The 21,250-nt window shown below is 39.4% G+C and overlaps 1 pseudogene; it reads left to right on the forward strand.

Annotated features, from left to right (window-relative positions):
• Nucleotides 1-2,312: 2,312 nt before the first annotated feature.
• LOC103745280 lies at nt 2,313-3,580 on the forward strand (annotated as a pseudogene).
• The last annotated feature ends 17,670 nt before the right edge of the window (nt 3,581-21,250 follow it).

A 21,250-nucleotide genomic window follows, 5' to 3' on the forward strand; every position in this document is an offset into this window, starting at 1 on the left:
ATTAAAAATATCAAAGCAGTTTTGTAAACTTACTGACACATGAATTGAAATTAAATCTATCTATTGAAAAATTGAAGACTATTGAAGTTTCTGTCAGAATTAAATGTTATGTAATATCAATTCCTACTGAGCCATTTTATCAAGTTACCTTTATTCTATTATTTATAATTAAGTTTACTCAGTTTTTAATTATTTGAAAGTGTATATAGCATTTATAATGCACATAAGATTGTCCCCTAAAAGTTGCCTTGTATTGTCATATTTTCCAGAGTCACCTGTAGCTTTGCTAGGATATTCATATAAACATCAACTATTTCTATATCTTAAAGAAAAAATTGTCTACAATATCTATAGTTGGCTTGACTTTGACTAGAAGAAAGGTGTTGACAACAGGAATATTTAAATATTTCCATAAGTAAAATGAAATAGTTATGCTGAAATACTGTTATTTCCATTGCTGTAAATGAAATAAAATGCCTTAATCAATTAAAAGTTCAGGAATAATGCTGCCTTTTAGACACAGGTGGAAACATTGGTTTAAATAACTTCATCATGATCTTTCTCAGTTTAAATAATTTCATGATTTGTGCTGCTGATTTCTCTCTCAGTCTTGCATTGACAAGAGAGTCTCCCACTCTACTATCCAAAAGTATTCTGGGGAATGGGTAATCCAAAATTTCATGAAATTTAATATTTGTATGTTTTCTGATTGATCAACTCCTATTTTGTGATCAGTGCTAAATGAAGCACTATGCCCAGAAGAAAGGAACTTTAATTTGTTCAAATGCGGCTGTCCACTGGATTTTCTGACATGGGTCTCATGAAATTGAGATGCTCTGTTCTTCAAACAACAGCAAAAACAAACAAATAAAAATTTTAAAAAGCTGAAACAAAGCTTTAGGCAAATAACAAAGTAAAATGAAACTGTAAAATTCACAAGAAACATAATGGAGTTGTTCTGGTTTGTTTCTTCATCGTTGTAACAAAATACTCTGACCACTACCAACTTGGGGAGGAAAGGGTTTATTCATCGTACATCTCCCAGGTCACAGTTCATCAGGGAGCCCAAGGTAGGAGCTCAGGGCAGGAACCTGGAAGCAGGAGCTAGAGCACAGGCCATGGAGGAATGCTGCTTACTGGCTTGCTCCTCTGGCCCCTGCTCAGCCTGCCTTCTTATGCAACACAGACCCAATTGCCCAGGGGTGGCACCACCCACAGTAGGCTGGGTCCTCCCACATCACTCATCAAGAAGATGCCCTCAGACATGGCCAAAGGCCAATCCAATAGAGGCAATTCCCCATTTGAGGGTCCCTCAACCCAAGTGTGTCAAGTTGACACTAAAGCTATCCAGCAGGAGCAGAGCACCCATGACAATATTACAATCATGGTGGTCTTCTTCAGGGACCCCTGGGAGCTGCTAGAGGGTAGAGTCTAGGCTACCGGGGATGTCCAAGCAGTTGCAGGAAGGCCGGACTTGCCCTCTGGCCTCTCAGAGCTTGAGACCAACACCTCACAGAGAAGTTAAGTATCCCAGGCCCCCTGCTTCATACTGATCCTCCCCCAGCCCTTGTGATCGTCCCCTTCAGAGACCTTAGGACCCAACAAGGTGTAGTGGTCAGAGGTGCCCACCCTCACAGCCCTCTATCAGTACCGCAGCCACTCATAGGAATGGAGGCAATTTTTATCTCAATAGTAGAGAATAATTTGTACCAATTTGGAAATTCTATCTGATTTGAAAGTCTTAATGGTATAACTGGAAAACAATCTATTTCTAAGCAAAACACACACACAAAAAAAAAATCAAAAAATGAGAAAACTAAGTAGATAACATTTGATGTAATTTTAATATATCAGGGAATGGATATAATAATCATTGCTAAAACTTGATGTTTTACTATGGTATTGAAAGGGTAATGAAGTTGTCACTCCTGTCCTTACAAATAGAATAAAAATATCAAAATTTAAAATCAAGAACTTTTGTAGGCCTCGATAGAGAGTTGTCTAGGGAGTGATAGAATATCATAACAGAGACCTGCCTGAAGCCCAACTGTGCTTGTACAGAGCAGCAGCTCCCAGGGGGTGGAGGTGGGGTGTCAGCTGGGTGGCCCTTGGAAATGGCCTAGTCAGGGAGCATCAGAAGACCCTGCTTGAGTCCTGCCTTGCCATGTGCCGCATGTGATCTTAGAGGTGAGCTTTCCTCCCACCACCAGTTTCTTCGTCTACACTGTGATCTGATGAAGACTGCCTAGAGACCAGCTCACCCCAGCTTGGCTGCAAGACCCGAAGCTCCCCTCCCCAGGGATGTTCTGGGCATGGCCTCCAGAACTCCACTGAACAGCAGTCAGATGGCCTGTGGCAGAGAGATCCCAGGCTTCCTGGACACATTTCTTCAAGGCTTCCCAGCCCCCACTTTGCCATGGAAGGCCAGGGACAATGCTGAGACCGGAAGAGGTGGAAGCTGAGTTGGTCGAGCTGGTGATGGGCTTCCTGAGCAGCGGTACTGGATGCCAAAGGCCTGGCATGAAGTTTCTTTAACCAACTGTGGGAAGTATGTAATCAGTGGCAGAAGCGGGTGCGATTGACTGAGTACTGGATGCCAAAGGCCTGGCATGAACCAACTGTGGGAAGTATGTAATCAGTGGCAGAAGCGGGTGCGATTGACTGTCCAGATCCCCCAGCAGCAGTGGAAGGTCACCATCCATGCCATCTGGAATACCCGGCGGCAAGATGGAGAATCGGCATGTGTCCCTTCCTACTTTCAACCACCTCTTCAGCTTGTCCAACCCTGTAGATGGTGCCTACTTTGCTGTGTTTGATGGTCATGGAGGTGTGGATGCTGCGAGGTATGCTGCTGTCCACTTGCATGTCAGTGCTTCCCACCAGCCAGAGCTGTCCACAGACCCAGCAGCAGCCCTCAAAGAAGCCTTCAGGGGAACTGATGAAATATGTCTCTGGAAAGCCAAGCAAGAGTGACTGCAGAGAGGTACCACAGGTATGTGTGCACTCATTGTAGGAACAATCCTGCACGTTACCTGGCTCAGGGACTCCCAGGTCATCCTGGTGCAGCAGGGACAGGCAGTAAAACTGATGGAGCGACATAGACCTGAGCGACAGGACAAGAAAGAACACATTGAAGCCCTGGGCAGCTTCGTGTCTTTCATGGGCTGCTGGAGAGTCAATTAGCAATTTCTAGAGTCATTGGGGATGTCTTCCAGAAGCCCTATGTGTCTGGTGAGGCAGATGTAGCCTTCTGAGAGACAACAGGCTCCCAGGACTACCTGTTGTTTGCCTGTGATGGCTTCATTGATGTTGCCCTGCACCAGTAAGTTACCAGCCTCATCCACAGCCACATGGTCAGACAAAAGAGCAGTGGGTTCCATGTCGCTGAGGACCTGGTGGTAGTGGCTCAGAGCAGAGTACCCATGACAATATTACAATCATGGTGGCCTTCTTCAGGGACCCCTGGGAGCTGCTAGAGGGTGGAGTCTAGGGAACTGGGGATGTCCAAGCAGTTGCAGGAAGGCCGGACTTGCCCTCTGGCCTCTCAGAGCTTGAGACCAACACCTCACAGAGAAGTTAAGTATCCCAGGCCCCCTGCCTCATACTGATCCTCCCCCAGCCCTTGTGATCGTCCCCTTCAGAGACCTTAGTACCCAACAAGGTGTAGCGGTCAGAGGTGCCCACCCTCACAGCCCTCTATCAGTACCGCAGCCACTCATATTGCTTGCTGCAGCCTGTCCTCATAGCTACAGAAATGCAATAGCCAGCACTGAGATCTACTCTCAGAAGGAAGCATAGGAAAATGACCTTATCAAAAGGAAGATGGCTGAGAAGTGTGCTACTTTTACTCCCTTCTCCCTGCAGAACAGGGCTGGGACCGGAAACCACAGGCATCTGCTGGCAGCCTCGTCAAAAACACAGGTTATATCTTGGCAGAACCAGTCACCGACCTTTTAAGCTCATCCTGAGGTTAGACCTGGCAGCTACTTATGGCTCCTCACTGTACCCATGGCTGGGGAGGGTTTTGTTGACTGATAGACTTGCTTGACTATGATGCTTCCCAAAGAGGAGAGATTGGCCTTGCCAGAAAGAGCACCAGAGGACCTTCCCACTACTGCCACTCTGCTACTCATAGCTGATGTCCTAAGGCCACCAGGGTCTTCCAGAGCTCTCTCTTTCCCTTGAGCATCCTGGGAAGATCAAATCAGACATGTGTATGTCTTCTGTTTATGTCTTTAGATATATTCCAGGGAACAGTCTAATCCAGAATCAGTATTCAGGTTTTATCTTCTTTTGTCAATGCCAAGATGACTCACAGTGTCATGTAATTTAAGCAGAGCTTAGCATTTATTTTATTCCTTGGGAAATTTTAAGTATATTACTTTTTGGTGTGTGGAAACATTTGCAGTATTACTGATTTTTTTTTTCTACATCAAGGTTGAAACAGACGTTTCCATGTTGTGTTAATAATACACTTAAGTGCCTTAAACAGCTTTGTGGGAGATGAGAACTGCTGGGCCCACTGTGGATCCTGATAGGCAGACATGTTGAGGTGCTGAGAAGGCATGCTTTGAGCTGAGAAAGTCATTTTGTCCCTCTGTGGCTGTGAGGGCCTGTGGCCTGGGCATCTGGGGTGACACTGGCTTCCTGGCCCACCCTTGAAATCTGGAACCATCCAGACTCTGGGACTAGCATGTTTCAGAAGGTCCCAGTATATTTGTAGACACACTGAGTCATTGAGGACAGTGCTTAATTAAGGAACTTGGGTAAACCCAGCAGACCACCTCAATGGAGAAGCTGCTAGCAGTCTGCTGGCAACAGCCCACAACTGGCTCCTATAGCTGGTGTCCATTCCTGTTGAACTTTGTCCTCTACCTGAGCAGCTTGAGAGACCTCTACATCCCTAGTGCAGTGGATAGGAGGCTAGGCAATAATGCCTAGATGCGTTGGAGAGCTCCTGTGGTGTGTGAAGTTAGGCAGGGAAGCCAGGTAGAGGGAGGACATCTGAAGTAGGACTAAAGAGGCCCCCAGAGAGCAGACTCTGGAAAGGCAGAGCATGGGTCAGGGCTGCTCCAGGCCACACTGGCAGGTCCAGAGACAATGGGTGGCTTAGCAGACTCTTGGGGAGGGCAAAAGTGAGAGGAAGCTTGGCTGTGAGGTCCCCATGGAGACGATCCTAGTCTACCTGTAAAGAGAAGAGCTCCAGCAAGGCCTTCAGAGCTTTGCTCAGAGCACCCATGCCCTTCTCTTGCCAGCATCTGAGACAAGTTCACTCTCCAGTAGGGGTGTAGGGAGCCAGATTTGGGGGTCACACTGCTTGTAAGCTTGGGGTTCAGCCCATTCCGAGAGCAGGGATGAAGGAGCTGGGGCCCTGTAGTTGATTCCTTGCTCAAAGTCTCTTGATAGGAAGCATCTTAAGCATGTGGTCACTCAGAGAATGACTAGCGACCAACAATGACTGGGTACTGCTGACCTTGAAAGCCTGGCTGTCCTCTGGAAGCCAGAATCTAAGGCCTTGGTGCCATCTAACCACAAGAATGTGGCTGTTGGGCCAGCGTGCCTGTGGCAATGACCTTGAGAGGGAAAGCAATTGACTTCTGATTTTCTCCCTTTTTTGCTAATCTTATTCTGTTCATTGCTGCTATGACTGGAGTTTTGGCTCTTAGAGGTGTGGACCACATCCTTTGGTCCAGTTCATGCCCACATGCAGGGCCTTAGCCAAGAAGGAAGCCCCTTTCCCAGCTTGTCTGAGCACCTCCCTACCCCTGAGCCTAACTGCAATGGTGACAGCCAAGGCTCTGCCTGGCAGAGATCACAGCCAAGCCCCTGCCTGACAGAGGTCTGGGACCAATGTTGGGCACTGCTCTATCTTTATCTAGAGAGCCCATGCTCTTCTGCTGCTAAGAGCTAGCCTTGTGGTAGCTCTTAGGCACAGGGAAGGACCCTTCCTTCTTGACTAATGCTGGACCAAGAACCACCACTATCCAGCTCTCAAGAGTTCTTGGTCACCTCCTCTTCAGTCCATCCTCCCAAGACTAATGAGAAGAGGGACTCTGGTTTGAAAACCTTGATTCCACTTCTCAAGTCCCAGCTCTGTCACCAGCTTATCATATGAGCTGATCAAAGTTGTACCTTGCCAGACCTCGGTTCCCCTTTGGTAATGCACGGAGGGGTGCACAGCATTTCCACCAGGAAGTCTAAAGGCGCAGGAGTTGTTCAAGGTGAGCAGTTGCCAAAGCAGAGGGCTCCATCTCCCCCCACCAGTAGAGAGGGGGGATTAAGTACTATTAGTGTCTATTCTTAAAATTAAGTGGGCTGGAAAAGAACTGAGTTACAGATGCCAGTGTCTTATATAGAATGCAAAAGCTGAAGCAGTCATACTGCTTTTGCAGGTACAGCTGACTCCCAGGTGAGGCCTGTGGGTGTAAGAGGGGTTTTTAGTCAGAATCCAGGATAGAAAATAATGTGTTTCAAGAGACTTAGAAGCAAAGTATCTGCAGCATAGCCATTGGGGGAGGGGGGGTGTCTCAGGCCCCAGGATGGGAGAGCACAGGTGCTCAGAGGCCTTGGGTAAGCCCCTGCCATTGACCATCGTCTATCTGCTCCTGTCCTCTTAGGTCCAGCATGTAGCACCCCTTCCTTCCCATGATGAGTTCCAGCATGGGCTTCCTGGCTTCCTCAGCAGTATTCTTAGGGCCAGGAGAACAGCCCTAGCCCTGGCCCACACTACACGGAAATTGGGTCAACCTTTGTTAAGCAAGCTGTGCTTCTGGTTTGATTCTGCCTCCCTAGCCACAAAGGGTCATTGCTTGGAGTCTAATTCTTTCACTGGGCTCTGCAGCTTTGCCATATGTACCCAGCTTTGCCATTCATGTGCCATGCAGGCCTTGACAAGGGTTTGTTTATCTATACACATCTCAGTGGGCTTCCTGGGGGTCATGTGCAGCAGGAAGTCTTGTTTCCATGATCTTAGGGACAAGTCCCAAGGTGAAGAGCTCAGAAGGCAGTCTTCTCCTGGGGCCCACTGTACTGCTGTCAATAAACTGTGAAATTGAGAAAAAAATAAAAAAAGAATATCATAACAGCATAAGTAGTGAAATGTAGACAGTTACTCTTTTGTGATAATTGCTTTTCTAGAGTAAAACTGACTGGACACAGGAAGGTGATGAGAATGGTAGTGTGGATGAGCTGTCAGATTAAACAAGCTTGAAAAATCCTCAGAGTCCACAAAACTTACTTTATCCAGAAACACAATCAGCATGTCAAAGGATCCAGGAAAGATACCTAGAGATGTGAAACCAAGAGGGAAAGAAAAACCATTGAAAAAGATAGCCATGCAGCTAGAGAAATGTCTCAGTGGTTAAGAGGTCAGTGGTCCTCTTGCAGATGACCCAGGTTCCAGTCTCACCACCCACATTGTAGCTAACAACCTTCCATAAAATAGTTCCAGAGGAATATAATACCCTCTTCTGACCTCCAGGGACATTGCAGATGGGTACACCTACAGACCTACAAGCAATACACTCATACACATAAAATGAAAATAACAAAGAAAGCATTTTTTAAAAGATAACCATGTGGTCGCATACGTCTTTAATCCCAGCACTCGGGAAGCAAAGGCAGGTGGATCTCTGTGAGTTCAGGGCCAGCCTGGTCTACACAGTGAGTTCCAGGACAGCTGGGGCTACAGGGAGACCCTGTCTCAAAAAAACAAAAAAAAAAAAAAATAGCCATGGTCTTTATCATAACAGAAACAACTAGGGGAGAATGATGTTGCCTAAATACAATCCTGAAACCTAATTTTTGCTGGCACATAGATTCAATAGATGATAAATGAAAGAAATTCAAGACAGACAGTCTATGAAGAAGCATATGCTTAAGTTTCGAACTGAAGAAGATGAAAAACAAAGATATGAACCAGTACAAGGATATTATGTGAATGCCAAGCCTGTGGAGGGTCTAATTAATCACACAGTGCTCACTGCTGGACACCTATCATGATTATAAATACAAAATAACCGCTTTATCTTAAAATGTATGAATAAAAGTAAACTCTATGACCAAGTAGGATTTGTTCAACATATGTAAGGGAGAGTGAACATAAAAATTTGAAGTACTCTATCATATCACCAAATGAAAGATGAAAATTTATATTTATGAAAAGCTATGCAACAAAATCATTTGACAAATCTAATAACTACTTTGAATAACTTTTTAACAAATACAGAGGAATAATGTCTAAACTTGAACATGAGCATTTAAGAAAATTACCCAGTAGCCGGGCATGGTGACACATGCCTATAGTTCCAGCACTTGGGAGGTGGAGGCAGGTGAACCTCTGTGAGTTCAAGGCCACCCTGGTCTATACAGTGAGTTACAGGACAGTTGGGGCTACAAGAAGACCCTGTCTCAAAAACACACACAAAAAATTACCTAACATAATATCTAATGATAAGAAACAAGGGTTTTCCCAAGGAATGCCACAAAAGCACCAGGGAGATAGAAAATATTTTTCTCTTCATGTCTATTCCTCACTCAGGAAATCATAGCTACTACTAATATAAAACATTAATAGAAGATAATTTGGGAAAATGGAAGAAACCTATGTCAAAATTGCATGATTTTCTTTGTAGAAAACACCCCCAAATACCAAAGTGCCCTTGTACAAGCAAATGCCTATAACTTGCCAAAGCATGCATTTCAATAATACAAAATTTAATTTATTTCTTCTAAGCCACAAATAATAAATACTTCAAATATGAATCTATATGGTTATAATGATTCATAAGATTTAATTACTTAAAGAAAAATATCAGGAAATGTTTTAAAATATCTGTATGGGATCATGGGCTTGTAGGTCAGAGATACAACACTTGGCTCTCATAAGTGAAGCCTTGGGTTCCATTCACAGAACCACATTAAAAATATATGTATATAAAAAAGGGTGAGAGCACAGAAATGAAGAGAACACTTGAAAATGGGGAAATAGGGGCTGGAGAGATAGCTCAATGTTTAAGAACACTGACTTTTTGCAGAAGATCAGGATTCGAATCCCAGCACCCACATGGCAGCTAACAACTGTCCATAACTCCAGTTCTAGGGGATCTAACAGTCTCTTCTGTCCTTCATGGGCACTGCATGACATGGGTGTATTTAATTGCAGGCAGTACATGTATACACATAAAAGAAAAATAATGAGGCAGAGGCAGGTGGATCTTTGTGAGTTTGAGGCCAGCCTGGTCTACATAGTGAGTTCCAGGACAGTTGGGGCTACAGAGAGACCCTGTCTCAAAAAGACAAAAAAAAAATATTAATTAGAAAAGAAAATGGAGAAATATGTGCTATTCATAATTGAAAGGTTCAATAGTGCCTATAAACATGTAAAGTCACTCCAATGTAAATAAATATATCCTAAGCAAAATCCCAGAAAGTCATTTTGCATACAACAAAAGATGTCCTTAAATTCTTTCATCAAGATACACAAGTATTCAGCACATTATTGAAATAATCCACAATTAGAAAACCCATACTGTTCAAGTTCAACATGTACTTTATAGCACAATTAGCACATTACAAAACAGTTAAATATTCAGCAACATTGAACTGTGTGATACAGATATAGAGTCCAAAAATTAGTCCACACATAATAATTAGTCTTTTACAAAGTAGCAATGGAAATTAATGCAAGAAAGTAAGTCTTCATAACAAAAAAGTGCTGTAAATATTAGACATTCATATGGGAAGTGAATCTAAACCTAAACATACAATAATAAATTTGCTTAACCTGGTTATAAATGTAAAACTACAAAATTTGTGAAAATAAATAAAAATATTCATGATATTGGGCTTGTTGATTAGTTTTGATACATTCAAAAACATGATCCATGAAGACTCAGTCTAAAAATATATGACTGCAAATCACTTAAGGAATCAATCCCTTCTGAAAATTTGCTTAAGGAAGAAATTTTATCATTATGCAAACATACTGATATGAACTTAGCCAAGTGGGTAGTGTTCAAGATTTGCTAAGGGATAATCTTTTTGTACACTCAGTTTAAAGTTTCTGAATTTGTACAGGTGCCTTCCTATCAGCAGGTTGAGACTCATCACTCACTTTATTTAAGGAATAGTAGTCCTGAAATCATTAAAAACATCTAGAGTTAGAAGTAATTTTGGCATTTTCATTGGGTACAGCATTTTATTTCAATAGAGTCGGCAAATAAACTTTGTATATTCATTGTGATTATCATGATATTGAGGAATCTGCTTTTCCATGAGGAAAGGCTGTCACAAGTTTTTCATCTCTCTTGCCTTCTGTGAAGTATATTGAAATGCTTCCTTTACTGTCAGCTTATTCTTCAAGATGATACTTCTGTATCATGAGCTTTGCTTTTCTGGTGAGAAATAACCATTACTGAATTTTCACCTTCATATTCTTTAATTAATTTTAATTTCATCTCCTGGTCAATGTTTTTTGTGAACTCAAACTGGGAAAATCAGCAGGGGGCCATAATAATTAAGACAACAGATTAAATCAAGCAGCTGGAGAAATCCATGCGATGATAAACTGCAGGGAGTTCCAACTGCAGGAGGACACTACCCCCAGGCACAATGAAAGACATGAAGTCAGATGCTATTGAATTGTAACAATGCAGCACCTAACCATAAAAAGAAGTCTTTGTTTTGCCAAAGACATTATTAAAGGGATCAAAATAGAAGCCACAAGCATGAAGAAATTTTTGCGAATATATATTTGATAGAATCCTTGATTCTAAAATGTGCAAACAGCCTATTGAAGGTCAATGACAATAAATTAGACCCCTGTCTCTCCTGGCTATCTTTTATAGTGTTGGATAATACTATACATGCTACATGAAGAGAAAATTGTCAGTCTTACCCAGCTGTGAATCCTGTGAGCTGCAATGATAACTGGTCTGACAAGATATGCCCACAAATGTAATAGTGGCATGGATATTATGGGCATAACCAAACATTTTAAAATTGAATTTAAGGTCTGCTTCATAGGATGGAGCCTATATCTGGCACTGACATCAGGTATAGGAATCTGAGGCTACACAGGTCCCAGTCCATAGGGGAAGGCCTAATGCTAAGATTCTGCTAAAGAGATAAAATATTAAGCCTACTCCCAATGGCTTACTAAGAGTCCCATAGATTAATATATCTTTTAACTTTCACGAAAGAATCTTCTTTATGAGGTAGATGATGCTTGACACAGAAAACCACAACATGTAGAGAACAAGAGTCTTCAGTATGATTACCCCTGAAGAGGACACCTGTATCAACTTTCTGCCTCACAAGGCTCAGGGCTTATTGTGGAAGAGGGGTGGAAAGAGTGTAAAAGCCAAAGGCTGTGGATGAACAAAAGGAAATAGTTTTCCAACTATCTTGTTAGTTACTCATGTAAATTCACAGCAACAGTTACAGCATAGACAAGTCCCATGCAAGCTGAAATCAGAAAAACCATTTCAGCATAGTTGTGGATAAAAAGTGGGTAAACTTTTGCCAACATATAGCTACTGGGAGAGGCAGAGTCTGTCTCTCTCAAGGATGTGACTGCTAGTAGGTTAACCAGAGTCCAGTGGATGGATACACACTGAAGGACATTTGGTGATACAAATTAGACTCTGTCATATATATGTACATCAGAGTACATTAAATTGGGTGGGGAATAGTAAGGGAAGTTGGGTAAGGGGAGATCTGTTCAAAATGTATTCTATGAAAATTAAACATTCATTAAAAATAAATTAAAAATGTAAAAGCTAGGAAAAAGGTATGAGCAGACAGATTACAAAATAAAATATGCAAATGATAAATAAGGACACAGAAAAGTGTTCCAAAGCATGACTCATTAGGAAGCACACATTCAGGCGATGATGAAAAATAGAACAAACAAAAAAATATGAAAAATACTCAAAAAGACATTTAAACTGCTATAAGAATATTAAATGAGAACTCTCATGTATTGTTGATAGGAATCCTTCATGTTATCGACTTTGAAGAATTTTTTCCTAGTGCCTTAGAAAGCTAAAGTTAGTCACAGAATATAATCCATTAACATCCCGGGATACTAACTTTACATAGTAGGCCTTAATACAAATGACAAAATATGTGAACTCCAATGGGGAGGCTGAGGGAGGGTGCTAAAGGGGATATAAAGATGATTTTATGTATGAATACACAAAATTCAATACAAATTACATATAAAAATAAATAAAATTGAACCTTTAGTTATAATCATGAATGACTGATGAAAAACAAGAACCATATGTTCCCTATAATTTTTGATCCTATCTCTAAATCTATAGATTGAATATATATCCAGATGTAGCAACAGAAGCCATAAAATGGAAAAGAAACATTGAGGTAAAAGGGAAGAGGGAGCCCAAGAGAGAGGTGCAGTAGGAGACAGATGTTAACAAGGGGGAAATGGGGAAAAAGAAAATATATACGTATATGTATATAATGCAATGAGTAGGAGGAAACACTTTGCATGGTGTAACACTGTGACAACCCAATGTCAGTATCACCACAGCGTGTTGAGTGTTGTATCCAAGTGCCTATGGAAGCTAACGGAAATGATCTCTCTACTGCTCTGAGCAAATGTAGTTGTTTCTGAGGGAATGAAACAAGCACCTTTCTTCTATAGAGCCAAAACCATGATCCATAGAACACACAAAAAATGCTTCTCCATATTGAAGAAAATGTATGTGTAAGTATGATACAAAATACTTGTTTAAATTTTATTTTTTATCGAGCTTTTGCTATTTTCATACGATATAGTTTATGGTATTTAGATCCTTTTTCTTCCTCCATTGCCTCTGTCCAAAATATTGTACTCTCATATATATAATACAGCATATAGATTCTGATTTGCTGCCCCAAATGTCCTTCATTGTGGGACTACCCATTGGACCCACCTAATCATTTTTAATTGGCTTATTGAAACGGTATTAGTAATATCTGTAAGTTTATACTGAGACAATGTCTAGCCATAAGAAAATTAACATTGTTCATTGATATGTGATCACTCATCCACATCCAATATTATTATTATGATCAATATTAAACACTACTGAACAGAATTAACCAATCCTTACACTTTGTATATAATCTAAAATTGCTAATAAAATGGAAATATATGCACAATTTTACCTTTACCTTACAATATCTGAGAAAAAGCCCCAAAGAAGATGCATGTTATCAATGTAATATATTCATTCACTCTTACTTATATCTTGTTTTATCATCTCACTTTCTCTTTACTGTTTCCATTTAAAATGTTTTGACTGATATGCATAATTTATTATTTTAACAGTTACCATATGATGTTTTGACACATGTATACACATTATATACATAATGTTTTAGATCAAATTTCTCATTTGATGTCCTTAAACTATACTTTTTTAAAGAGAAAATATTGAAAATATTTTCATCTAGATTTTTAAGAATACATAGGACATTATTGTTCTTTATTGTTTTCTTACCAAACAACAGAACACCAAAAATCCTTACATCTACCAAACCATAACTTAGTTGGTGGTATGCATTCATTAATCTTTCCCCATCCTCCCTTACCTCCTATCCTCCTCAGTGCCAGGTAGCCATCATTATATTTTCAACTTTTATGGGAGGTATTTCCCTGTATTCCTTGTGAGTGAGATTCTGTAACCTCATTTTATGCTTGCTAAACTTTAACCTTACTGAACTGAGAGAAATAAAGTTAGTTATTATTATAATCAGGAATACACAATTAAATAACTATCTTAAGAAATGTGCATCTTGTAGACACAGATCTCAAAGATATTTGGGAACCACAGGGTCTTCTGATATGGGTATATTAGTGCCAGATAAGATGAGGTCGTACTTCACCAAGGAGTGTTTTGGGTCTCACTGGTCTTCCCAGTTAAATCAGACACAGCACTATCTAACATTCAATAAACTACATTTAAAAAACTGTATTTGTGACAAGTATTTGTAATATTCGTCTTATTGTATCTGTATTGTTTGCTTTATAGTTTGGTGCATTGCTTTACTCTGGAAGGACTCTCCTTCCAATGGTTAGCTATTTCCTAGAGTTTGCAAAGTTAAAGCTAGATGGTTTAAAAACACTGACTGTTCTTACAGAAGACCCAGGTTCAAATCCTAGCACCCTCATGGTGGCTAACAACCATCGTTATCTCCAGTTCCAGGGCATTCAACACCTTCTTCTAACCTCCACAGGCACTGCATGACATGGGTGCACTTGCATACATGCATGCATAAAATTCATACACATAAATAAAAATAAATACTAAAAAAATAAAAGGAAAAGGCACACCGTGATGGCTAATCCTGGGTGTTAACTTGACTATATCTGAGATTAACTGAAATGAGAGAGATGGTCTTGTTTGGATCATCTGAAGCTGGAAGACACAACTCAAATGTGGGTATTACTTTCTGATGGCAGCCCATATAAAAGGCCATGGCATAGAAGAGTGCTTTGCTTTTTGCAACTTGCCTTCTCTCTCACTGGTGAGTTCGTCTTTCTGCTATAGACTGAAGACTAGCCTATCTTTTGGAATTCATCAGACCTTCAGTGTCAGATTGGGACCACTGAGACATCTAGTCTCATGGACTGAGTGGCGAGGGATTCTCAGCCTCTCCAGTGTGGTGCAGCCATTTTCAGACTGCTCGGACTCTATCTGATCTAAGCAAACTGATAAATCCCTATGTATATATTCATTCTACTGGTTCTGTTTCTTTAGAGAACCCTGACTAATACACCAAGTGATGACAATGAACGGAAGCTTGATGCTGTCTTTCATTTAAAATCAACCTTGGAGCAGAGAAATGGTTTTAGTTAAATGATACGAATGGATGGAATTGGTATCCTAGATCCAGGAACAGCAGGAGTACAAAGACAGAATGCATGTATGCTGTTGCAACATCACTGAGGATGAGTAATCTGAGTGAGAAGCTGGAAGAAATATTGGAGACTTCAGGGCTCATTGACCACAGTATTTTCTGTTGTGAGAACTAGAACACTCCATCACTGGTTTCTTCAACAACTTCATTAACTACATATACATATTTCTAAGACAGGGAGAACAAAGTTTTCTAGTGTTGGTTCAGTGGTTCAACATTGTCAAAAATGTAGTTTTCCCTATTAAGTTTATCATTCTCTTTATGTAAGAAATTTATTCTCAGGAACAGAGCCTATCTAAGCCAGTCAGAGATGCCCAAATTAGATAAAATAACAACTGGCAATGGTGAAGAAAATGATGTTTTCATATGTGTGAAGTGGAAAGATGGGCACACAAAGGAAGGGAAATTTTTTCAAGAACTAGCTAGTTCTTTCCCTTGATCGTTCACTGAGAAATATTAGGTATAGGGCTGTCTTATGGATAAGGACAAACACTGATTTTCTGGCATTTTCTGTTAGAGAGATTATGCTGAAATATTAGGAATAAGAAAGGCATTAAGACAGAAAAATCAACAAGGATTACACAAAGAGGTAATTGGAATGCACCAAGGAAGAAATAGCTCAGTGTCTTAGCTAGCCTGGTATCAGTGAACCTGAATATGAGAGAAAGAACAGATTTACAAGGGTAAAATTACATGATTGGTTATACTAAACAAGAAATTTAAAGCTTTAATATCACTAATTTTAAATCATGGCTAACATGAAGAATATAAATGCATTAAAGGAAGACAAGTGTCAACATCTGGGCCACCTTAGTAGATCATTGTCTCATATCCATGTCTAGATATTCTTCAATGTATGTTAAATTCTAATTCAGAAGACAAATCCTCGGATTTCTGGCTCTTATTCCTTGTGAATCTGTGGGCTCTGTACATCAGTACACAACACACCTTGCTTTGCACAAACTCTCCAAGTATGATATTCTGGGCCTACATGGCTGAAGATAATATAAATAAAGAAGATGATCTTTGAGAAAATCCAAAAGCATGTCATGTGTATGTCTTAGAAATATTAAACTGTTGGGATAACTAATATAGCAGGCTTATGAGATAATTCAGGTTTATGAAAGTGTGGTGATAAAATTTGGAGAATGCAAGGCTCTTTGTGCAAATTCAAACTCTCTATTATGGCACATGATTGGAAGTTGTTGTGATAAAAAGTATTTTTATGTAGGGCTGGTGACACATACCTTTTGTCCAGCACTCAAGAGGCAGAGGCAGGTAGATCTCTATGAGTTCCAGGACAGCCTGGACTACATAGCAAGTTCTAGGCCAGCTGGGGCTACAGGGAGATCCTGTCTCAAAAAGACCAAACAATCTTTATGTACTGAATAGATCAATGACTTATGAGTTGGAAAACAGTATTCTTTAATTTCACTCTTAATACATGAACACATGTGTACATACCATGCACACACTTACATTTCTTGTGAGTTTGGGATAATATTTCTACCCATTTCACTAATATAGTTTATATTTTGTGTAATTTATTAAACATTCATACATGGGTTCATGTGAGAACAAAACATAGGAGTGGGTATTCAAATAAACACTATAATAGAGTAATATGTGAATACTATGTGGATAAAAATTTTTATTTCATTTCAAAAGAAAAAGAATAAAGAGGAAAGAGTTTAAATACTTTGAATCTGAAATTAAACTTAAAAGTCATACTGGAACACAATTATTAAAAGGAAATAAAGATTAAATATAATTGCAGTGACAGTAAATATGATATTTTAATCCACAGTAGTTCTTCTTTCTTTTTATTGAAAATACTAAACTTTTACACATCCATGGTTAAGTAGGGGAGATTATCAAAAAAGAATGTGTGTCTTCTTTACAGCATGAGACGATTATAGATTCTCAGTCTTCAAATTCAAGTTTTTAAATGTCAGTATAGAAATAAGTATGCTAACTTTACAAAATCAAAATTATCCATAGATATCTATTCAGTTAGAAAGAAGATAGCGAAGTAACTAATTGAAAAGTTGGGCAGATGGAAATATATTTTATTGAGTTTCAAACTACTTAAACTCTACCAGCTATGATTAGTCAATAGGGAATCTATGTGTGTAACGAAAATGTAGTCCCAGGAGAGGAAGCTGTGAAACACTGTATTGTTACTCTGGATTTTTATATTATGACTTCTTTTAACAGAATATTCCTAGGAAGACATGAATTAAGGCTTCATGTTACTTGTTTGAAAATAATAATGAAAGAAAATTTAAACATTTCATAACAAGAATTTTCTTTATTAGTTAAGAGATGTAATTGGTTTTGCTCACTAAGCACTGAGCTAATCCTTCAACATAATAGGTATAGGGAATGTAATGCACTTTTAGTATGCTTGCATAAGTAGAAGGGAGAGGGATAGAGAGAGAGAAACTTTGAGAACTTATCCTATTATAAATGTCAGTTACAATGGCTTATGTGTCACCCAGCAATTTCACTGTGATAAAACGTCTGCTACAAATGACTTATGGAAAGAATGATTTATTTTCTCTTAGCGTTTCATACATTTTGATCAATGGTGATTTGGCTCTAAATCTTCTATATCCATAGATTGTGAGGCAGAACACCATTGTAGGTCCTAGGAAGTGTATAAAAGCAGCTCACTTCATGTTGGACTGCAAGCAGAGAAGGGCAAAGGGAGAGCTCTAGGACAAAACAAAACTTTCAAAGATCTGTCTCCAATCACCCATTCCCTACAACCCAGCCCAACCCAATCACATTCAGCTATAAACTCATTAAGGTATTCATTCTAACAGCATAATTTCTTTTCAATAATACTGTAAGTTGTGAACTAAATCTTTCACACATGAGTTTTTGACGGATGCTTATCGTCCATACCCCAGTAGTTGGCCAAAAGATCCAATTACTGTGAAATCTGCCTATTAAATATTATAGTTTCAATGAATTATTGAGTCATTATGCTTACCTTAATTTCTGAGGGTTCTGTTATGAAGCAGCTGGATACTTGATAAAAGGATCATATTTCCCACAGTTCGTATATGAATAGACAAACTTAATGTAATATAGAAATTTTCCTAGATGTTTTAGATTAGGGCTCTTTAGATCCAAATTAGATAGTGTTATCATACTCTCCCACTGGACTGGGCAAGTGTTAAACACTGTTAGAACAATATTAACATATATTAAAATCACTGTTACTTTTAGTAATCTATTCTTTTAAGTTTATAGTCTACATATTACTTGTGATGTTCATGCTTAGGTAAATAAGTAAAGACATTAGGGATGGGGAATTTGGACAATCTAATTAACAACAGTTTCATTCTCTCTTGTTACAATAGCTGCCTTGAGCAAAATGAGTCAAGTAGTCAGCCAAATAATTTCTTTGACAGCATCAGCTTTCTGGAAAACTCTATGGTCACCATGAGAAAACTACAAGACTATTATAACTAATTTCTTAGTTTCTGAAGTCACAGCATCAACTAGGGTAAGTGGAAACAGTTTGTACTAGAATTTTTTGCTATCACAGCCATACTAAATTCTAGTTGAACCTGTAGTGATTCCTATTTGACAAGAAGAACCTCTTCTTCTGGTCCACAAGAGGGATTTTTTTTGTGACTGGGGCTCAAAGGCAGGAGTATAATTTTTACAAAACACAGACTTCAAAGACTGATTCACGGTAAGAGGCAAGACCAAAATTAGTCCAAATAATTGACTGTGGTCGATCCTAAACAAATATTCTGATTGATCCAAGCAAATGCCTATGATTGGACAAACACCCTTTCTCAGATAGTATAAGCATGTTTCTTGGGTCCATTCTATCCATCAGCTGAGAGACACTCTTCTGCACTGCCTCCCTTGGTGTTGAATCATTCCAATCAATGAAAGTCTTCTCTCAAATGCTGTTCTCTTGTCTACATGATTAGTGGTAGCTAAGCTGGTAACATTGAGGAGGAAGCAGAAGAGAAAGAAGAGTATTATAACATAGTGGCCTAATCATCAGTGAGTGCTCTGAGTGAGTCTGAGTAAGTCCTGGCAAACAGCCCCAGTAGAGTCAAGAAGACAAGAACAATACAGGGGTAGCCCAGAATAAAGAACAGAAAAGGTTATAATGAGCTAGAGAAGTGAAAAGTAATGTCAAGTTTCAAGGCCAACAAGACACTGGACTGAAAGAGTTGACTTCCTAGGACAGTAAAAGAGTCAAAATATGCAAAGGCCTAAGAAACCTAGTACCAGAGGGAGGTATAAGGCTGTAGCATTACAGGGTACCAGATGTTTCTGCACTGGCCTCTACCTGCACAATGCCCCATTGAATTCTGCCAAATGTGAAGGGAAATTAAGGCTGGTAAGGACCAGAACTTTGATCACTTCTCAACATTCATAATTTCTATCCAGATAAGTAGACCTGACACCAGTGTATAGAAAGAAGTGGAAACAGAATTAGAGAGAAAACTCCCTGGTGTTTGCATTTTTCTGATGAATAGCAAAAGAATCCTTACTCAGATGATTGACAACACAGGTAAGAAGGAAGCACAGTGAAGGATTGGATCTGCATCCTGGAAACCTATATATCATACAGTTAGAAACTTCACAATGATTCTTCTATAATGATTGCAATATAATAGAACAGAAAGCACCATGCGGCGCCTATGCCTTCATTTAATTTTCTTTGAATAATATGGTTTACTGGTTTTTCCAAATCTTTTTATGATACCCCATCATTAAGACATTGGATATGAGATAGCTGAAGATTTGTGTCAGTTGTAGAGTATCTCTAGAAGACCAAATGCTCATGTTATTCCCCAGCAGTAGCATATGCATGTATGAATCATTTACAATAAATCCTGATATAATCCTGTGCTCACTGGAAAAAAACGAGTTTAAATTTTGTTTTCTTTGAAATATGTTGTGGGAATCTCTGGGAGTCAAGAGACCAGCAGCCAAGTCAAGGGAAGGAAAGTAAGTTTATTCACAACCCTGGCTGATATCCAGATTATCCTGTAATGGCACTAGCCCTGAGCTCAAGTTTGCAAGGAAATTTAGTAAACTCACATGCAGACATTAAGCAAGCAGCAAGCAAGGGTTTTCAGAAGCATATATGCAGCAGTTAAGCAAGCAGTTACACATAATCAAGTGTTTACAAAAGACCACAAGAATTCAGCAGTTTGACAAAGATTTCAATGGGGGTATATGATAGGTAAATAGGAAATAGTCCTAATAAACCCCAGTGGGGTGAGGGCAGGTTCCTGTTAACCTTTCTCAATCTTTTCTTATCTCTCTCTCCTGTTTTAGAAGGGAAGCTTATTTATCTTTTTAGAAAGATATCAAATAGTTTATCTTACTTTATATCTTAGCTTCAGAAAGTGAGATGACCCAAAAAAGTAAATTTTGTACTAAGATTGAAGATTGCCTTTTTTAACGGATTGCTCAGAATTGAACCTCAGACCTTGTACATGCTGGGCAGCTGCTCTAGCATTGAGCTACATCTCCAGTTTTAAAGATACCTTTTTTTAAAAAAATACTGATTTATTGATTTATTATTTATTTATTAATTTAATTTAATTTAATTTTAATTGAATTTTTGTGTATTTCATCTCTAACATCTAATCATCTTTATATCCCCTTCCCCATTGGTGCCTCCCATACCTACTGGAGTTCCTCAGGCAAGTTCATCCACTGAAGTCTAGTCAGCCTATCTATAGTACTTTGCTTTTGGAAGATCAGCTCTTCCTCACCCAGCAGTAATCAGTTGCCAATATTTCTTCAGCTAAGATTGGGGTCAGCTGACCATTTTCCCAGTTCTAAGCTGGGTTTTTGGCTAAGTTTGCCTGGGTCCTCTTTTCTTATCGCATCTGGGGAACTTTCTACTGAACTTCAGTGTTCTTCATCCCCACTCCATTGTCAGTAAATTTCAATTGCTATAAGAAATATAGGTGAAAGTAAATTGACAAATGTATCATATTTAATGACTGAGATGCATGTATACTGACTGTAAACTAAATAGTGAATTGGGAAAAAAAGAAACTACTCTTGACCCTGTACTTTGTCATTTGAATTGCTTAGTAAACTAGTACAGAGTGATGATTCAAAGTTTAGCTGGAGAAAAATGCTTAAGAACAGAAAAGCAGATCTGACACCTGTGAAAGGAAAGAAGTACGAAACAGAATTAGGCAGAAAACACCCCAGTGTGCATATTACTGATGAAATAGTGAAATGGGGCAAAAGAGGGTCGGTCCCTTAGAGGGTTCTTAGTCTCATTCATAAAAGAATTTAAGAATGGCCCCAAATGGAA

The sequence above is a fragment of the Nannospalax galili genome, unplaced genomic scaffold (genome assembly GCF_000622305.1).
Source record: "Nannospalax galili isolate Female #2095 unplaced genomic scaffold, S.galili_v1.0 scaffold903, whole genome shotgun sequence".
In the NCBI taxonomy this organism is placed as follows: Eukaryota; Metazoa; Chordata; class Mammalia; order Rodentia; family Spalacidae; genus Nannospalax; species Nannospalax galili.